Genomic DNA, 19,990 nt, shown 5'->3' on the forward strand with positions numbered 1-19,990 from the left:
CTGTTCTCTAGCCTCAACAGCTTCAAGAGAGTAACTCTTGCTGGCCAAGAAGACCAATGTCAGTTCAGCTTGAGCAGGTGAAAGCTTGCCTGATTCTGCAAAAGGATGAGATTACGCTTTTGGGTTAGAAGTGGTTGCGGGCTACTGCATACTAAGAAACCGTTTATTGAGGTCCGGTTGGATTACTCGATCTTATCCCACCTCAAAATCAGCTGCTAATTCAGTGTTCTATACCAATGAGCTATTTTTGTCCTCCCTGCCCCTTCCAGCGAATGGATCCCCCTGACTAACAAAAGTGATTCAAACAGATTTGTATACCTTTTCATAGGAGACTTCATGACGTATTTTATACTGTGCCAATGCAAGGTAGATTGAGTAATGATCTGGACAGCCCCATACTGGAGAACTGCAGCGCCTGTCAACCTGATCCCTTCTGCTGGTATTGTTAAACAACATCAAGATTTAAAAGTATTAAACCGCAAGAGTTGGCTGGAGTAAGGCCGAAGGCTCCAATGTTTGGGAGTTGCACAGTTCTCAGTCTTTTCATGTTTCTCTCAAAGAGCGAAGGGCCCTCTTATTTCTCCTTCTCATTCATTTATGGAATTGAATGAGGGCTAATCAAAAAATGAATTAGAGCTGGACGTAGGAATGCAGCAGAAGACCCAGCAAACGCATTTCAAAGTTGCTCTTCTAAGGATACTTTTGTACTTGACAGATCAATTCAATCCTACAGGTGCTCTAAAATGAAGAATGCATTTCAGTCATCCTTGCAGAAAATCACACAGCCATCTATTCTAGGCTGCACAGAGTTTTCCGTCCTCTCCACCTGCTAGCTTGTTGTTGCAATATGTCGCAATTCTGGAGAATTGTCTGCTATGCTAGAATGCCCGGCCCAGTTCAAATGTTCATTGTACTTCCTGCAAAAATATCAAAAGAAAAACAAAGATTTGGTTTTGGAAAAATAATTCATTACCATCTTGTAAAAATCAAAACGTTCACATTTGAGTCAAAAAAAGAGAGGCTAGGTCTCACTATTTTGCTCAAGCTGTGTTACACCTACTGCTCTCAGGTGATGTCCTGCTACCGATGGTCATGGAAGCTTTGGCCTGCTCTGTTTCCAGCCTGGGTCGGTGCACCTCTCATTACACAACCTGAAATTCTAGAGCTCCCTCTAGAACACCATATTGATACCCAACGTAGCATGGACACCTGATCAACACAGCTGAGTGCAGCCCAGAACCCCTGAGCTCAAGCAATCCACAAGCCTCAGCCTCCCAAGTAGCTAGGACAACAGGCACACGCCACCATGCCCGGCAAACACTGCACATGTCCTAATGATGAAATGCATTGCTTAAGTAAGGATAATGATAAAGTACGGTGTAATGAATTGATGGTATGCCAACCGTATTTCAAGAAAATCTATTTCACTATCCTTCAAAGAAAGGAAAATAATGTCTTATCAAGAAGCAGTGTGAATATGGGAAGGGCCTTTAAAAAAGATGTGGAGTTTCCTAAAGGAAAAGAAGAGGGTTGAACTGATTAAAGGGAGAGAGGAAGTAGGGTCAGAAAGTTTGTGAAGGGGATGTGAATACAATATAGATACTAGTATTTAGTGAGTGAGAGATAGGTAGAGGGAGAGAGGAGAAAGAAAGTGAGGGAGAAGAGCCAACTTAGGGCTGAGTTTCTCATTATCTGCCAGTGACTCCCTGTAGAACCTTACAGGCACAATTCAGGCTCTCCTGTAGCCATCCATCCCTTCTTGTTATGCCGAGCCAGCCAATGTTGAGAAAAGCAGCAAGGGTCACAATGATGGAAGACATCTGCCACATTGGAAGTTATAAAGTGGTATGGAGTGGGAGGGCTAGAAGAGTTATTATAAAGAATGAATACGCGTCATTCTGTTCTCTAGCCTCAACAGCTTCAAGAGAGGAACTCTTGCTGGCCGAGAAGACCAATGTCAGTTCAGCTTGAGCAGGGGAAAGCTTGCCTGATTCTGCAAAAGGATGAGATTACGCTTTTGGGTTAGAAGTGGTTGCGGGCTACTGCATACTAAGAAACCGTTTATTGAGGTCCGGTTGGATTACTCGATCTTCTCCCACCTCAAAATCAGCTGCTAATTCAGTGTTCTATACCAATGAGCTATTTTTGTCCTCCCTGCCCCTTCCAGCGAATGGGTCCCCCTGACTAACAAAAGTGATTCAAACAGATTTGTATACCTTTTCATAGGAGACTTCATGACGTATTTTATACTGTGCCAATGCAAGGTAGATTGAGTAATGATCTGGACAGCCCCATACTGGAGAACTGCAGCGCCTGTCAACCTGATCCCTTCTGCTGGGATTGTTAAACAACATCAAGATTTAAAAGTATTAAACCGCAAGAGTTGGCTGGAGTAAGGCCGAAGGCTCCAATGTTTGGGAGTTACACAGTTCTCAGTCTTTTCATGTTTCTCTCAAAGAGCGAAGGGCCCTCTTATTTCTCCTTCTCATTCATATATGGAATTGAATGAGAGCTAATCAAAACATGAATTAGAGCTGGAAGTAGGAATGCAGCAGAAGACCCAGCAAACGCATTTCAAAGTTGCTCTTCTAAGGATACTTTAGTACTTGACAGATCAATTTAATCCTACAGGTGCTCTAAATTGAAGAATGCATTTCAGTCATCCTTGCAGAAAATCACACAGCCATCTATTCTAGGCTGCACAGAGTTTTCAGTCCCCTCCACCTGCTAGATTGTTGTTGCAATATGTCGCAATTCTGGAGAATTGTCTGCTATGCTAGAATGCCCGGCCCAGTTCAAATGTTCATTGTACTTCCTGCAAAAATATCAAAAGAAAAACAAAGATTTGGTTTTGGACAAATAATTCATTACCATCTTGTAAAAATCAAAACGTTCACATTTGAGTCAAAAAAAGAGAGGCTAGGTCTCACTATTTTGCTCAAGCTGTGTTACACCTACTGCTCTCAGGTGCTGTCCTGCTACCGATGGGCATGGAAGCTTTGGCCTGCTCTGTTTCCAGCCTGGGTCGGTGCACCTCTCATTACACAACCTGAAATTCTAGAGCTCCCTCTAGAACATCATATTGATACCCAGCGTAGCATGGACACCTGATCAACACAGCTGAGTGCAGCCCAGAACCCCTGAGCTCAAGCAATCCACAAGCCTCAGACTCCCAAGTAGCTAGGACAACAGGCACACACCACCATGCCCGGCAAACACAGCACATGTCCTAATGATGAAATGCATTGCTTAAGTAAGGATAATGATAAAGTACGGTGTAATGAATTGATGGTATGCCAACCGTATTTCAAGAAAATCTATTTCACTATCCTTCAAAGAAAGGAAAATAATGTCTTATCAAGAAGCAGTGTGAATATGGGAAGGGCCTTTAAAAAAGATGTGGAGTTTCCTAAAGGAAAAGAAGAGGGTTGAACTGATTTAAGGGAGAGAGGAAGTAGGGTCAGAAAGTTTGTGAAGGGGATGTGAATACAATATAGATACTAGTATTTAGAGAGTCAGAGATAGGTAGAGGGAGAGAGGAGAAAGAAAGTGAGAGAGAAGAGCCAACTTAGGGCTGAGTTTCTCATTATCTGCCAGTGACTCCCTGTAGAACCTTACAGGCACAATTCAGGCTCTCCTGTAGCCATCCATCCCTTCTTGTTATGCCGAGCCAGCCAATGTTGAGAAAAGTAGCAAGGGTCACAATGATGGAAGACATCTGCAACATTGGAAGTTATAAAGTGGTATGGAGTGGGAGGGCTAGAAGAGTTATTATAAAGAATGAATACACGTCATTCTGTTCTCTAGCCTCAACAGCTTCAAGAGAGGAACTCTTGCTGGCCGAGAAGACCAATGTCAGTTCAGCTTGAGCAGGTGAAAGCTTGCCTGATTCTGCAAAAGGATGAGATTACGCTTTTGGGTTAGAAGTGGTTGCGGGCTACTGCATACTAAGAAACCTTTTTTTGAGGTCCGGTTGGATTACTCGATCTTCTCCCACCTCAAAATCAGCTGCTAATTCAGTGTTCTATACCAATGAGCTATTTTTGTCCTCCCTGCCCCTTCCAGTGAATGGGTCCCCCTGACTAACAAAAGTGATTCAAACAGATTTGTATACCTTTTCATAGGAGACTTCATGACGTATTTTATACTGTGCCAATGCAAGGTAGATTGAGTAATGATCTGGACAGCCCCATACTGGAGAACTGCAGCGCCTGTCAACCTGATCCCTTCTGCTGGGATTGTTAAACAACATCAAGATTTAAAAGTATTAAACCGCAAGAGTTGGCTGGAGTAAGGCCGAAGGCTCCAATGTTTGGGAGTTGCACAGTTCTCAGTCTTTTCATGTTTCTCTCAAAGAGCGAAGGGCCCTCTTATTTCTCCTTCTCATTCATATATGGAATTGAATGAGGGCTAATCAAAAAATGAATTAGAGCTGGACGTAGGAATGCAGCAGAAGACCCAGCAAACGCATTTCAAAGTTGCTCTTCTAAGGATACTTTTGTACTTGACAGATCAATTTAATCCTACAGGTGCTCTAAAATGAAGAATGCATTTCAGTCATCCTTGCAGAAAATCACACAACCATCTATTCTAGGCTGCACAGAGTTTTCAGTCCTCTCCACCTGCTAGCTTGTTGTTGCAATATGTTGCAATTCTGGAGAATTGTCTGCTATGCTAGAATGCCCGGCCCAGTTCAAATGTTCATTGTACTTCCTGCAAAAATATCAAAAGAAAAACAAAGATTTGGTTTTGGAAAAATAATTCATTACCATCTTGTAAAAATCAAAACGTTCACATTTAAGTCAAAAAAAGAGAGGCTAGGTCTCAGTATTTTGCTCAAGCTGTGTTACACCTACTGCTCTCATGTGCTGTCCTGCTACCGATGGGCATGGAAGCTTTGGCCTGCTCTGTTTCCAGCCTGGGTCGGTGCACCTCTCATTACACAACCTGAAATTCTAGAGCTCCCTCTAGAACACCATATTGATACCCAGCGTAGCATGGACACCTGATCAACACAGCTGAGTGCAGCCCAGAACCCCTGAGCTCAAGCAATCCACAAGCCTCAGCCTCCCAAGTAGCTAGGACAACAGGCACACCCCACCATGCCCGGCAAACACAGCACATGTCCTAATGATGAAATGCATTGCTTAAGTAAGGATAATGATAAAGTACGGTGTAATGAATTGATGGTATGCCAACCGTATTTCAAGAAAATCTATTTCACTATCCTTCAAAGAAAGGAAAATAATGTCTTATCAAGAAGCAGTGTGAATATGGGAAGGGCCTTTAAAAAGATGTGGAGTTTCCTAAAGGAAAAGAAGAGGGTTGAACTGATTTAAGGGAGAGAGGAAGTAGGGTCAGAAAGTTTGTGAAGGGGATGTGAAAACAATATAGATACTAGTATTTAGTGAGTGAGAGATAGGTAGAGGGAGAGAGGAGATAGAAAGTGAGGGAGAAGAGCCAACTTAGGGCTGAGTTTCTCATTATCTGCCAGTGACTCCCTGTAGAACCTTACAGGCACAATTCAGGCTCTCCTGTAGCCATCCATCCCTTCTTGTTATGCCGAGCCAGCCAATGTTGAGAAAAGCAGCAAGGGTCACAATGATGGAAGACATCTGCCACATTGGAAGTTATAAAGTGGTATGGAGTGGGAGGGCTAGAAGAGTTATTATAAAGAATGAATACGCGTCATTCTGTTCTCTAGCCTCAACAGCTTCAAGAGAGGAACTCTTGCTGGCCGAGAAGACCAATGTCAGTTCAGCTTGAGCAGGTGAAAGCTTGCCTGATTCTGCAAAAGGATGAGATTACGCTTTTGGGTTAGAAGTGGTTGCGGGCTACTGCATACTAAGAAACCGTTTATTGAGGTCCGGTTGGATTACTCGATCTTCTCCCACCTCAAAATCAGCTGCTAATTCAGTGTTCTATACCAATGAGCTATTTTTGTCCTCCCTGCCCCTTCCAGCGAATGGGTCCCCCTGACTAACAAAAGTGATTCAAACAGATTTGTATACCTTTTCATAGGAGACTTCATGACGTATTTTATACTGTGCCAATGCAAGGTAGATTGAGTAATGATCTGGACAGCCCCATACTGGAGAACTGCAGCGCCTGTCAACCTGATCCCTTCTGCTGGTATTGTTAAACAACATCAAGGTTTAAAAGTATTAAACCGCAAGAGTTGGCTGGAGTAAGGCCGAAGGCTCCAATGTTTGGGAGTTGCACAGTTCTCAGTCTTTTCATGTTTCTCTCAAAGAGCGAAGGGCCCTCTTATTTCTCCTTCTCATTCATATATGGAATTGAATGAGGGCTAATCAAAAAATGAATTAGAGCTCGACGTAGGAATGCAGCAGAAGACCCAGCAAACGCATTTCAAAGTTGCTCTTCTAAGGATACTTTTGTACTTGACAGATCAATTTAATCCTACAGGTGCTCTAAAATGAAGAATGCATTTCAGTCATCCTTGCAGAAAATCACACAGCCATCTATTCTAGGCTGCACAGAGTTTTCCATCCTCTCCACCTGCTAGCTTGTTGTTGCAATATGTCGCAATTCTGGAGAATTGTCTGCTATGCTAGAATGCCCGGCCCAGTTCAATTGTTCATTGTACTTCCTGCAAAAATATCAAAAGAAAAACAAAGATTTGGTTTTGGAAAAATAATTCATTACCATCTTGTAAAAATCAAAACGTTCACATTTAAGTCAAAAAAAGAGAGGCTAGGTCTCATTATTTTGCTCAAGCTGTGTTACACCTACTGCTCTCAGGTGCTGTCCTGCTACCGATGGGCATGGAAGCTTTGGCCTGCTCTGTTTCCAGCCTGGGTCGGTGCACCTCTCATTACACAACCTGAAATTCTAGAGCTCCCTCTAGGACACCATATTGATACCCAACGTAGCATGGACCCCTGATCAACACAGCTGAGTGCAGCCCAGAACCCCTGAGCTCAAGCAATCCACAAGCCTCAGCCTCCCAAGTAGCTAGGACAACAGGCACACGCCACCATGCCCGGCAAACACAGCACATGTCCTAATGATGAAATGCATTGCTTAAGTAAGGATAATGATAAAGTACGGTGTAATGAATTGATGGTATGCCAACCGTATTTCAAGAAAATCTATTTCACTATCCTTCAAAGAAAGGAAAATAATGTCTTATCAAGAAGCAGTGTGAATATGGGAAGGGCCTTTAAAAAGATGTGGAGTTTCCTAAAGGAAAAGAAGAGGGTTGAACTGATTTAAGGGAGAGAGGAAGTAGGGTCAGAAAGTTTGTGAAGGGGATGTGAAAACAATATAGATACTAGTATTTAGTGAGTGAGAGATAGGTAGAGGGAGAGAGGAGATAGAAAGTGAGGGAGAAGAGCCAACTTAGGGCTGAGTTTCTCATTATCTGCCAGTGACTCCCTGTAGAACCTTACAGGCACAATTCAGGCTCTCCTGTAGCCATCCATCCCTTCTTGTTATGCAGAGCCAGCCAATGTTGAGAAAAGCAGCAAGGGTCACAATGATGGAAGACATCTGCCACATTGGAAGTTATAAAGTGGTATGGAGTGGGAGGGCTAGAAGAGTTATTATAAAGAATGAATATGCGTCATTCTGTTCTCTAGCCTCAACAGCTTCAAGAGAGTAACACTTGCTGGCCAAGAAGACCAATGTCAGTTCAGCTTGAGCAGGTGAAAGCTTGCCTGATTCTGCAAAAGGATGAGATTACGCTTTTGGGTTAGAAGTGGTTGCGGGCTACTGCATACTAAGAAACCGTTTATTGAGGTCCGGTTGGATTACTCGATCTTCTCCCACCTCAAAATCAGCTGCTAATTCAGTGTTCTATACCAATGAGCTATTTTTGTCCTCCCTGCCCCTTCCAGCGAATGGGTCCCCCTGACTAACAAAAGTGATTCAAACAGATTTGTATACCTTTTCATAGGAGACTTCATGACGTATTTTATACTGTGCCAATGCAAGGTAGATTGAGTAATGATCTGGACAGCCCCATACTGGAGAACTGCAGCGCCTGTCAACCTGATCCCTTCTGCTGGTATTGTTAAACAACATCAAGGTTTAAAAGTATTAAACCGCAAGAGTTGGCTGGAATAAGGCCGAAGGCTCCAATGTTTGGGAGTTGCACTGTTCTCAGTCTTTTCATGTTTCTCTCAAAGAGCGAAGGGCCCTCTTATTTCTCCTTCTCATTCATATATGGAATTGAATGAGGGCTAATCAAAAAATGAATTAGAGCTCGACGTAGGAATGCAGCAGAAGACCCAGCAAACGCATTTCAAAGTTGCTCTTCTAAGGATACTTTTGTACTTGACAGATCAATTTAATCCTACAGGTGCTCTAAAATGAAGAATGCATTTCAGTCATCCTTGCAGAAAATCACACAGCCATCTATTCTAGGCTTCACAGAGTTTTCCATCCTCTCCACCTGCTAGCTTGTTGTTGCAATATGTCGCAATTCTGGAGAATTGTCTGCTATGCTAGAATGCCCGGCCCAGTTCAATTGTTCATTGTACTTCCTGCAAAAATATCAAAAGAAAAACAAAGATTTGGTTTTGGAAAAATAATTCATTACCATCTTGTAAAAATCAAAACGTTCACATTTGAGTCAAAAAAAGAGAGGCTAGGTCTCACTATTTTGCTCAAGCTGTGTTACACCTACTGCTCTCAGGTGCTGTCCTGCTACCGATGGGCATGGAAGCTTTGGCCTGCTCTGTTTCCAGCCTGGGTCGGTGCACCTCTCATTACACAACCTGAAATTCTAGAGCTCCCTCTAGAACACCATATTGATACCCAGCGTAGCATGGACACCTGATCAACACAGCTGAGTGCAGCCCAGAACCCCTGAGCTCAAGCAATCCACAAGCCTCAGCCTCCCAAGTAGCTAGGACAACAGGCACACGCCACCATGCCCGGCAAACACAGCACATGTCCTAATGATGAAATGCATTGCTTAAGTAAGGATAATGATAAAGTACGGTGTAATGAATTGATGGTATGCCAACCGTATTTCAAGAAAATCTATTTCACTATCCTTCAAAGAAAGGAAAATAATGTCTTATCAAGAAGCAGTGTGAATATGGGAAGGGCCTTTAAAAAGATGTGGAGTGTCCTAAAGGAAAAGAAGAGGGTCGAACTGATTTAAGGGAGAGAGGAAGTAGGGTCAGAAAGTTTGTGAAGGGGATGTGAATACAATATAGATACTAGTATTTAGTGAGTGAGAGATAGGTAGAGGAAGAGAGGAGAAAGAAAGTGAGGGAGAAGAGCCAACTTAGGGCTGAGTTTCTCATTATCTGCCAGTGACTCCCTGTAGAACCTTACAGGCACAATTCAGGCTCTCCTGTAGCCATCCATCCCTTCTTGTTATGCCGAGCCAGCCAATGTTGAGAAAAGCAGCAAGGGTCACAATGATGGAAGACATCTGCCACATTGGAAGTTATAAAGTGGTATGGAGTGGGAGGGCTAGAAGAGTTATTATAAAGAATGAATATGCGTCATTCTGTTCTCTAGCCTCAACAGCTTCAAGAGAGTAACTCTTGCTGGCCAAGAAGACCAATGTCAGTTCAGCTTGAGCAGGTGAAAGCTTGCCTGATTCTGCAAAAGGATGAGATTACGCTTTTGGGTTAGAAGTGGTTGCGGGCTACTGCATACTAAGAAACCGTTTATTGAGGTCCGGTTGGATTACTCGATCTTCTCCCACCTCAAAATCAGCTGCTAATTCAGTGTTCTATACCAATGAGCTATTTTTGTCCTCCCTGCCCCTTCCAGCGAATGGATCCCCCTGACTAACAAAAGTGATTCAAACAGATTTGTATACCTTTTCATAGGAGACTTCATGACGTATTTTATACTGTGCCAATGCAAGGTAGATTGAGTAATGATCTGGACAACCCCATACTAGAGAACTGCAGCGCCTGTCAACCTGATCCCTTCTGCTGGTATTGTTAAACAACATCAAGATTTAAAAGTATTAAACCGCAAGAGTTGGCTGGAGTAAGGCCGAAGGCTCCAATGTTTGGGAGTTGCACAGTTCTCAGTCTTTTCATGTTTCTCTCAAAGAGCGAAGGGCCCTCTTATTTCTCCTTCTCATTCATATATGGAATTGAATGAGGGCTAATCAAAAAATGAATTAGAGCTGGACATAGGAATGCAGCAGAAGACCCAGCAAACGCATTTCAAAGTTGCTCTTCTAAGGATACCTTTGTACTTGACAGATCAATTTAATCCTACAGGTGCTCTAAAATGAAGAACGCATTTCAGTCATCCTTGCAGAAAATCACACAGCCATCTATTCTAGGCTGCACAGAGTTTCCCGTCCTCTCCACCTGCTAGCTTGTTGTTGCAATATGTCGCAATTCTGGAGAATTGTCTGCTATGCTAGAATGCCCGGCCCAGTTCAAATGTTCATTGTACTTCCTGCAAAAATATCAAAAGAAAAACAAAGATTTGGTTTTGGAAAAATAATTCATTACCATCTTGTAAAAATCAAAACGTTCACATTTGAGTCAAAAAAAGAGAGTCTAGGTCTCACTATTTTGCTCAAGCTGTGTTACACCTACTGCTCTCAGGTGCTGTCCTGCTACCGATGGGCATGGAAGCTTTGGCCTGCTCTGTTTCCAGCCTGGGTCAGTGCACCTCTCATTACACAACCTGAAATTCTAGAGCTCCCTCTAGAACACCATATTGATACCCAACGTAGCATGGACACCTGATCAACACAGCTGAGTGCAGCCCAGAACCCCTGAGCTCAAGCAATCCACAAGCCTCAGCCTCCCAAGTAGCTAGGACAACAGGCACACGCCACCATGCCCGGCAAACACAGCACATGTCCTAATGATGAAATGCATTGCTTAAGTAAGGATAATGATAAAGTACGGTGTAATGAATTGATGGTATGCCAACCGTATTTCAAGAAAATCTATTTCACTATCCTTCAAAGAAAGGAAAATAATGTCTTATCAGGAAGCAGTGTGAATATGGGAAGGGCCTTTAAAAAAGATGTGGAGCTTCCTAAAGGAAAAGAAGAGGGTTGAACTGATTTAAGGGAGAGAGGAAGTAGGGTCAGAAAGTTTGTGAAGTGGATGTGAATACAATATAGATACTAGTATTTAGTGAGTGAGAGATAGGTAGAGGGAGAGAGGAGAAAGAAAGTGAGGGAGAAGAGCCAACTTAGGGCTGAGTTTCTCATTATCTGCCAGTGACTCCCTGTAGAACCTTACATGCACAATTCAGGCTCTCCTGTAGCCATCCATCCCTTCTTGTTATGCCGAGCCAGCCAATGTTGAGAAAAGCAGCAAGGGTCACAATGATGGAAGACATCTGCCACATTGGAAGTTATAAAGTGGTATGGAGTGGGAGGGCTAGAAGAGTTATTATAAAGAATGAATATGCGTCATTCTGTTCTCTAGCCTCAACAGCTTCAAGAGAGTAACTCTTGCTGGCCAAGAAGACCAATGTCAGTTCAGCTTGAGCAGGTGAAAGCTTGCCTGATTCTGCAAAAGGATGAGATTACGCTTTTGGGTTAGAAGTGGTTGCGGGCTACTGCATACTAAGAAACCGTTTATTGAGGTCCGGTTGGATTACTCGATCTTCTCCCACCTCAAAATCAGCTGCTAATTCAGTGTTCTATACCAATGAGCTATTTTTGTCCTCCCTGCCCCTTCCAGCGAATGGGTCCCCCTGACTAACAAAAGTGATTCAAACAGATTTGTATACCTTTTCATAGGAGACTTCATGACGTATTTTATACTGTGCCAATGCAAGGTAGATTGAGTAATGATCTGGACAGCCCCATACTGGAGAACTGCAGCGCCTGTCAACCTGATCCCTTCTGCTGGTATTGTTAAACAACATCACGATTTAAAAGTATTAAACCGCAAGAGTTGGCTGGAGTAAGGGCGAAGGCTCCAATGTTTGGGAGTTGCACAGTTCTCAGTCTTTTCATGTTTCTCTCAAAGAGCGAAGGGCCCTCTTATTTCTCCTTCTCATTCATATATGGAATTGAATGAGGGCTAATCAAAAAATGAATTAGAGCTGGACGTAGGAATGCAGCAGAAGACCCAGCAAATGCATTTCAAAGTTGCTCTTCTAAGGATACTTTTGTACTTGACAGATCAATTTAATCCTACAGGTGCTCTAAAATGAAGAATGCATTTCAGTCATTCTTGCAGAAAATCACACAGCCATCTATTCTAGGCTGCACAGAGTTTTCCGTCCTCTCCATCTGCTAGCTTGTTGTTGCAATATGTTGCAATTCTGGAGAATTGTCTGCTATGCTAGAATGCCCGGCCCAGTTCAAATGTTCATTGTACTTCCTGCGAAAATATCAAAAGAAAAACAAAGATTTGGTTTTGGAAAAATAATTCATTACCATCTTGTAAAAATCAAAACGTTCACATTTGAGTCAAAAAAAGAGAGGCTAGGTCTCACTATTTTGCTCAAGCTGTGTTACACCTACTGCTCTCAGGTGCTGTCCTGCTACCGATGGGCATGGAAGCTTTGGCCTGCTCTGTTTCCAGCCTGGGTCGGTGCACCTCTCATTACACAACCTGAAATTCTAGAGCTCCCTCTAGAACACCATATTGATACCCAGCGTAGCATGGACACCTGATCAACACAGCTGAGTGCAGCCCAGAACCCCTGAGCTCAAGCAATCCACAAGCCTCAGCCTCCCAAGTAGCTAGGACAACAGGCACACGCCACCATGCCCGGCAAACACAGCACATGTCCTAATGATGAAATGCATTGTTTAAGTAAGGATAATGATAAAGTACGGTGTAATGAATTGATGGTATGCCAACCGTATTTCAAGAAAATCTATTTCACTATCCTTCAAAGAAAGGAAAATAATGTCTTATCAAGAAGCAGTGTGAATATGGGAAGGGCCTTTAAAAAAGATGTGGAGTTTCCTAAAGGAAAAGAAGAGGGTTGAACTGATTTAAGGGAGAGAGGAAGTAGGGTCAGAAAGTTTGTGAAGGGGATGTGAATACAATATAGATACTAGTATTTAGAGAGTGAGAGATAGGTAGAGGGAGAGAGGAGAAAGAAAGTGAGAGAGAAGAGCCAACTTAGGGCTGAGTTTCTCATTATCTGCCAGTGACTCCCTGTAGAACCTTACAGGCACAATTCAGGCTCTCCTGTAGCCATCCATCCCTTCTTGTTATGCCGAGCCAGCCAATGTTGAGAAAAGCAGCAAGGGTCACAATGATGGAAGACATCTACCACATTGGAAGTTATAAAGTGGTATGGAGTGGGAGGGCTAGAAGAGTTATTATAAAGAATGAATATGCGTCATTCTGTTCTCTAGCCTCAACAGCTTCAAGAAAGGAACTCTTGCTGGCCGAGAAGACCAATGTCAGTTCAGCTTGAGCAGGTGAAAGCTTGCCTGATTCTGCAAAAGGATGAGATTACGCTTTTGGGTTAGAAGTGGTTGCGGGCTACTGCATACTAAGAAACCGTTTATTGAGGTCCGGTTGGATTACTCGATCTTCTCCCACCTCAAAATCAGCTGCTAATTCAGTGTTCTATACCAATGAGCTATTTTTGTCCTCCCTGCCCCTTCCAGCGAATGGGTCCCCCTGACTAACAAAAGTGATTCAAACTGATTTGTATACCTTTTCATAGGAGACTTCATGACGTATTTTATACTGTGCCAATGCAAGGTAGATTGAGTAATGATCTGGACAGCCCCATACTGGAGAACTGCAGCGCCTGTCAACCTGATCCCTTCTGCTGGTATTGTTAAACAACATCAAGATTTAAAAGTATTAAACCGCAAGAGTTGGCTGGAGTAAGGTCGAAGGCTCCAATGTTTGGGAGTTGCACAGTTCTCAGTCTTTTCATGTTTCTCTCAAAGAGTGAAGGGCCCTCTTATTTCTCCTTCTCATTCATATATGGAATTGAATGAGGGCTAATCAAAAAATGAATTAGAGCTGGACGTAGGAATGCAGCAGAAGACCCAGCAAATGCATTTCAAAGTTGCTCTTCTAAGGATACTTTTGTACTTGACAGATCAATTTAATCCTACAGGTGCTCTAAAATGAAGAATGCATTTCAGTCATTCTTGCAGAAAATCACACAGCCATCTATCTATTCTAGGCTGCACAGAGTTTTCCGTCCTCTCCACCTGCTAGCTTGTTGTTGCAATATGTTGCAATTCTGGAGAATTGTCTGCTATGCTAGAATGCCCGGCTCTATTCAAATGTTCATTGTACTTCCTGCAAAAATATCAAAAGAAAAACAAAGATTTGGTTTTGGAAAAATAATTAATTACCATCTTGTAAAAATCAAAACGTTCACATTTGAGTCAAAAAAAGAGAGGCTAGGTCTCACTATTTTGCTGAAGCTGTGTTACACCTACTGCTCTCAGGTGCTGTCCTGCTACCGATGGGCATGGAAGCTTTGGCCTGCTCTGTTTCCAGCCGGGTCGGTGCACCTCTCATTACACAACCTGAAATTCTAGAGCTCCCTCTAGAACACCATATTGATACCCAACGTAGCATGGACACCTGATCAACACAGCTGAGTGCAGCCCAGAACCCCTGAGCTCAAGCAATCCACAAGCCTCAGCCTCCCAAGTAGCTAGGACAACAGGCACACGCCACCATGCCCGGCAAACACAGCACATGTCCTAATGATGAAATGAATTGCTTAAGTAAGGATAATGATAAAGTACGGTGTAATGAATTGATGGTATGCCAACCGTATTTCAAGAAAATCTATTTCACTATCCTTCAAAGAAAGGAAAATAATGTCTTATCAAGAAGCAGTGTGAATATGGGAAGGGCCTTTAAAAAAGATGTGGAGTTTCCTAAAGGAAAAGAAGAGGGTTGAACTGATTTAAGGGAGAGAGGAAGTAGGGTCAGAAAGTTTGTGAAGTGGATGTGAATACAATATAGATACTAGTATTTAGTGAGTGAGAGATAGGTAGAGGGAGAGAGGAGAAAGAAAGTGAGGGAGAAGAGCCAACTTAGGGCTGAGTTTCTCATTATCTGCCAGTGACTCCCTGTAGAACCTTACAGGCACAATTCAGGCTCTTCTGTAGCCATCCATCCCTTCTTGTTATGCCGAGCCAGCCAATGTTGAGAAAAGCAGCAAGGGTCACAATGATGGAAGACATCTGCCACATTGGAAGTTATAAAGTGGTATGCAGTGGGAGGGCTAGAAGAGTTATTATAAAGAATGAATATGCGTCATTCTGTTCTCTAGCCTCAACAGCTTCAAGAGAGTAACTCTTGCTGGCCAAGAAGACCAATGTCAGTTCAGCTTGAGCAGGTGAAAGCTTGCCTGATTCTGCAAAAGGATGAGATTACGCTTTTGGGTTAGAAGTGGTTGCGGGCTACTGCATACTAAGAAACCGTTTATTGAGGTCCGGTTGGATTACTCGATCTTCTCCCACCTCAAAATCAGCTGCTAATTCAGTGTTCTATACCAATGAGCTATTTTTGTCCTCCCTGCCCCTTCCAGCGAATGGGTCCCCCTGACTAACAAAAGTGATTCAAACAGATTTGTATACCTTTTCATAGGAGACTTCATGACGTATTTTATACTGTGCCAATGTAAGGTAGATTGAGTAATGATCTGGACAGCCCCATACTGGAGAACTGCAGCGCCTGTCAACCTGATCCCTTCTGCTGGTATTGTTAAACAACATCAAGATTTAAAAGTATTAAACCGCAAGAGTTGGCTGGAGTAAGGCCGAAGGCTCCAATGTTTGGGAGTTGCACAGTTCTCAGTCTTTTCATGTTTCTCTCAAAGAGCGAAGGGCCCTCTTATTTCTCCTTCTCATTCATATATGGAATTGAATGAGGGCTAATCAAAAAATGAATTAGAGCTGGACGTAGGAATGCAGCAGAAGACCCAGCAAATGCATTTCAAAGTTGCTCTTCTAAGGATACTTTTGTACTTGACAGATCAATTTAATCCTACAGGTGCTCTAAAATGAAGAATGCATTTCAGTCATTCTTGCAGAAAATCACACAGCCATCTATTCTAGGCTGCACAGAGTTTTCCGTCCTCTCCACCTGCTAGCTTGTTGTTGCAATATGTTGCAATTCTGGAGAATTGTCTGCTATGCTAGAATGCCCAGCCCTATTCAAATGTTCATTGTACTTCCTGCAAAAATATCAAAAGAAAAACAAAGATTTGGTTTTGGAAAAATAATTCATTACCATCTTATAAAAATCAAAACGTTCACATTTGAGTCAAAAAAAGAGAGGCTAGGTCTCACTATTTTGCTCAAGCTGTGTTACACCTACTGCTCTCAGGTGCTGTCCTGCTACCGATGGGCATGGAAGCTTTGGCCTGCTCTGTTTCCAGCCTGGGTCGGTGCACCTCTCATTACACAACCTGAAATTCTAGAGCTCCCTCTAGAACACCATATTGATACCCAACGTAGCATGGACACCTGATCAACACAGCTGAGTGCAGCCCAGAACCCCTGAGCTCAAGCAATCCACAAGCCTCAGCCTCCCAAGTAGCTAGGACAACAGGCACACACCACCATGCCCGGCAAACACAGCACATGTCCTAATGATGAAATGCATTGCTTAAGTAAGGATAATGATAAAGTACGGTGTAATGAATTGATGGTATGCCAACCGTATTTCAAGAAAATCTATTTCACTATCCTGCAAAGAAAGGAAAATAATGTCTTATCAAGAAGCAGTGTGAATATGGGAAGGGCCTTTAAAAAAGATGTGGAGTTTCCTAAAGGAAAAGAAGAGGGTTGAACTGATTTAAGGGAGAGAGGAAGTAGGGTCAGAAAGTTTGTGAAGGGGATGTGAATACAATATAGATACTAGTATTTAGAGAGTGAGAGATAGGTAGAGGGAGAGAGGAGAAAGAAAGTGAGAGAGAAGAGCCAACTTAGGGCTGAGTTTCTCATTATCTGCCAGTGACTCCCTGTAGAACCTTACAGGCACAATTCAGGCTCTCCTGTAGCCATCCATCCCTTCTTGTTATGCCGAGCCAGCCAATGTTGAGAAAAGTAGCAAGGGTCACAATGATGGAAGACATCTGCAACATTGGAAGTTATAAAGTGGTATGGAGTGGGAGGGCTAGAAGAGTTATTATAAAGAATGAATACGCGTCATTCTGTTCTCTAGCCTCAACAGCTTCAAGAGAGGAACTCTTGCTGGCCGAGAAGACCAATGTCAGTTCAGCTTGAGCAGGTGAAAGCTTGCCTGATTCTGCAAAAGGATGAGATTACGCTTTTGGGTTAGAAGTGGTTGCGGGCTACTGCATACTAAGAAACCGTTTATTGAGGTCCGGTTGGATTACTCGATCTTCTCCCACCTCAAAATCAGCTGCTAATTCAGTGTTCTATACCAATGAGCTATTTTTGTCCTCCCTGCCCCTTCCAGCGAATGGGTCCCCCTGACTAACAAAAGTGATTCAAACAGATTTGTATACCTTTTCATAGGAGACTTCATGACGTATTTTATACTGTGCCAATGCAAGGTAGATTCAGTAATGATCTGGACAGCCCCATACTGGAGAACTGCAGCGCCTGTCAACCTGATCCCTTCTGCTGGTATTGTTAAACAACATCAAGATTTAAAAGTATTAAACCGCAAGAGTTGGCTGGAGTAAGGCCGAAGGCTCCAATGTTTGGGAGTTGCACAGTTCTCAGTCTTTTCATGTTTCTCTCAAAGAGCGAAGGGCCCTCTTATTTCTCCTTCTCATTCATATATGGAATTGAATGAGGGCTAATCAAAAAATGAATTAGAGCTGGACGTAGGAATGCAGCAGAAGACCCAGCAAACGCATTTCAAAGTTGCTCTTCTAAGGATACTTTTGTACTTGACAGATCAATTTAATCCTACAGGTGCTCTAAAATGAAGAATGCATTTCAGTCATTCTTGCAGAAAATCACACAGCCATCTATTCTAGGCTGCACAGAGTTTTCCGTCCTCTCCACCTGCTAGCTTGTTGTTGCAATATGTGTCAATTCTGGAGAATTGTCTGCTATGCTAGAATGCCCGGCCCTATTCAAATGTTCATTGTACTTCCTGCAAAAATATCAAAAGAAAAACAAAGATTTGGTTTTGGAAAAATAATTCATTACCATCTTGTAAAAATCAAAACGTTCACATTTGATTCAAAAAAAGAGAGGCTAGGTCTCACTATTTTGCTCAAGCTGTGTTACACCTACTGCTCTCAGGTGCTGTTTTGCTACCGATGGGCATGGAAGCTTTGGCCTGCTCTGTTTCCAGCCTGGGTTGGTGCACCTCTCAATACACAACCTGAAATTCTAGAGCTCCCTCTTGAACACCATATTGATACCCAACGTAGCATGGACACCTGATCAACACAGCTGAGTGCAGCCCAGAACCCCTGAGCTCAAGCAATCCACAAGCCTCAGCCTCCCAAGTAGCTAGGACAACAGGCACACGCCACCATGCCCGGCAAACACAGCACATGTCCTAATGATGAAATGCATTGCTTAAGTAAGGATAATGATAAAGTACGGTGTAATGAATTGATGGTATGCCAACCGTATTTCAAGAAAATCTATTTCACTATCCTGCAAAGAAAGGAAAATAATGTCTTATCAAGAAGCAGTGTGAATATGGGAAGGGCCTTTAAAAAGATGTGGAGTTTCCTAAAGGAAAAGAAGAGGGTTGAACTGATTTAAGGGAGAGAGGAAGTAGGGTCAGAAAGTTTGTGAAGGGGATGTGAATACAATATAGATACTAGTATTTAGTGAGTGAGAGATAGGTAGAGGGAGAGAGGAGAAAGAAAGTGAGGGAGAAGAGCCAACTTAGGGCTGAGTTTCTCATTATCTGCCAGTGACTCCCTGTAGAACCTTACAGGCACAATTCAGGCTCTCCTGTAGCCAACCATCCCTTCTTGTTATGCCGAGCCAGCCAATGTTGAGAAAAGCAGCAAGGGTCACAATGATGGAAGACATCTGCCACATTGGAAGTTATAAAGTGGTATGGAGTGGGAGGGCTAGAAGAGTTATTATAAAGAATGAATATGCGTCATTCTGTTCTCTAGCCTCAACAGCTTCAAGAGAGTAACACTTGCTGGCCAAGAAGACCAATGTCAGTTCAGCTTGAGCAGGTGAAAGCTTGCCTGATTCTGCAAAAGGATGAGATTACGCTTTTGGGTTAGAAGTGGTTGCGGGCTACTGCATACTAAGAAACCGTTTATTGAGGTCCGGTTGGATTACTCGATCTTCTCCCACCTCAAAATCAGCTGTTAATTCAGTGTTCTATACCAATGAGCTATTTTTGTCCTCCCTGCCCCTTCCAGCGAATGGGTCCCCCTGACTAACAAAAGTGATTCAAACAGATTTGTATACCTTTTCATAGGAGACTTCATGACGTATTTTATACTGTGCCAATGCAAGGTAGATTGAGTAATGATCTGGACAGCCCCATACTGGAGAACTACAGCGCCTGTCAACCTGATCCCTTCTGCTGGTATTGTTAAACAACATCAAGATTTAAAAGTATTAAACCGCAAGAGTTGGCTGGAGTAAGGCCGAAGGCTCCAATGTTTGGGAGTTGCACAGTTCTCAGTCTTTTCATGTTTCTCTCAAAGAGCGAAGGGCCCTCTTATTTCTCCTTCTCATTCATATATGGAATTGAATGAGGGCTAATCAAAAAATGAATTAGAGCTGGACGTAGGAATGCAGCAGAAGACCCAGCAAACGCATTTCAAAGTTGCTCTTCTAAGGATACCTTTGTACTTGACAGATCAATTTATTCCTACAGGTGCTCTAAAATGAAGAATGCATTTCAGTCATCCTTGCAGAAAATCACACAGCCATCTATTCTAGGCTGCACAGAGTTTTCCGTCCTCTCCACCTGCTAGCTTGTTGTTGCAATATGTCGCAATTCTGGAGAATTGTCTGCTATGCTAGAATGCCCGGCCCAGTTCAAATGTTCATTGTACTTCCTGCAAAAATATCAAAAGAAAAACAAAGATTTGGTTTTGGAAAAATAATTCATTACCATCTTGTAAAAATCAAAACGTTCACATTTGAGTCAAA

The 19,990-nt window shown here is 42.8% G+C and overlaps 10 non-coding genes across 10 annotated transcripts; all 10 read right to left on the bottom strand.

Annotated features, from left to right (window-relative positions):
- Positions 1-1,015: 1,015 nt before the first annotated feature.
- Positions 1,016-1,315, bottom strand: LOC147734099 (signal recognition particle RNA). Its single transcript, XR_015308152.1, has one exon.
- Positions 1,316-2,913: 1,598 nt separating this feature from the next.
- Positions 2,914-3,213, bottom strand: LOC147734100 (signal recognition particle RNA). The gene has a single exon (XR_015308186.1).
- Positions 3,214-4,811: 1,598 nt separating this feature from the next.
- Positions 4,812-5,111, bottom strand: LOC147734101 (signal recognition particle RNA). The gene has a single exon (XR_015307673.1).
- A 1,597-nt stretch (positions 5,112-6,708) lies between these two features.
- On the bottom strand, positions 6,709-7,008 carry LOC147734102 (signal recognition particle RNA). The gene has a single exon (XR_015308153.1).
- A 1,597-nt stretch (positions 7,009-8,605) lies between these two features.
- On the bottom strand, positions 8,606-8,905 carry LOC147734103 (signal recognition particle RNA). Its single transcript, XR_015307868.1, has one exon.
- Positions 8,906-10,502: 1,597 nt separating this feature from the next.
- LOC147734104 (signal recognition particle RNA) lies at positions 10,503-10,802 on the bottom strand. The gene has a single exon (XR_015307971.1).
- Positions 10,803-12,400: 1,598 nt separating this feature from the next.
- Positions 12,401-12,700, bottom strand: LOC147734105 (signal recognition particle RNA). Its single transcript, XR_015307869.1, has one exon.
- A 1,602-nt stretch (positions 12,701-14,302) lies between these two features.
- LOC147734106 (signal recognition particle RNA) lies at positions 14,303-14,601 on the bottom strand. Its single transcript, XR_015307674.1, has one exon.
- Positions 14,602-16,199: 1,598 nt separating this feature from the next.
- LOC147734107 (signal recognition particle RNA) lies at positions 16,200-16,499 on the bottom strand. The gene has a single exon (XR_015307894.1).
- A 1,598-nt stretch (positions 16,500-18,097) lies between these two features.
- LOC147734108 (signal recognition particle RNA) lies at positions 18,098-18,397 on the bottom strand. The gene has a single exon (XR_015307732.1).
- Between the last annotated feature and the right edge of the window lie 1,593 nt (positions 18,398-19,990).

The sequence above is a fragment of the Lissotriton vulgaris genome, chromosome 1_2 (genome assembly GCF_964263255.1).
Source record: "Lissotriton vulgaris chromosome 1_2, aLisVul1.2, whole genome shotgun sequence".
NCBI classification, from domain to species: Eukaryota; Metazoa; Chordata; class Amphibia; order Caudata; family Salamandridae; genus Lissotriton; species Lissotriton vulgaris.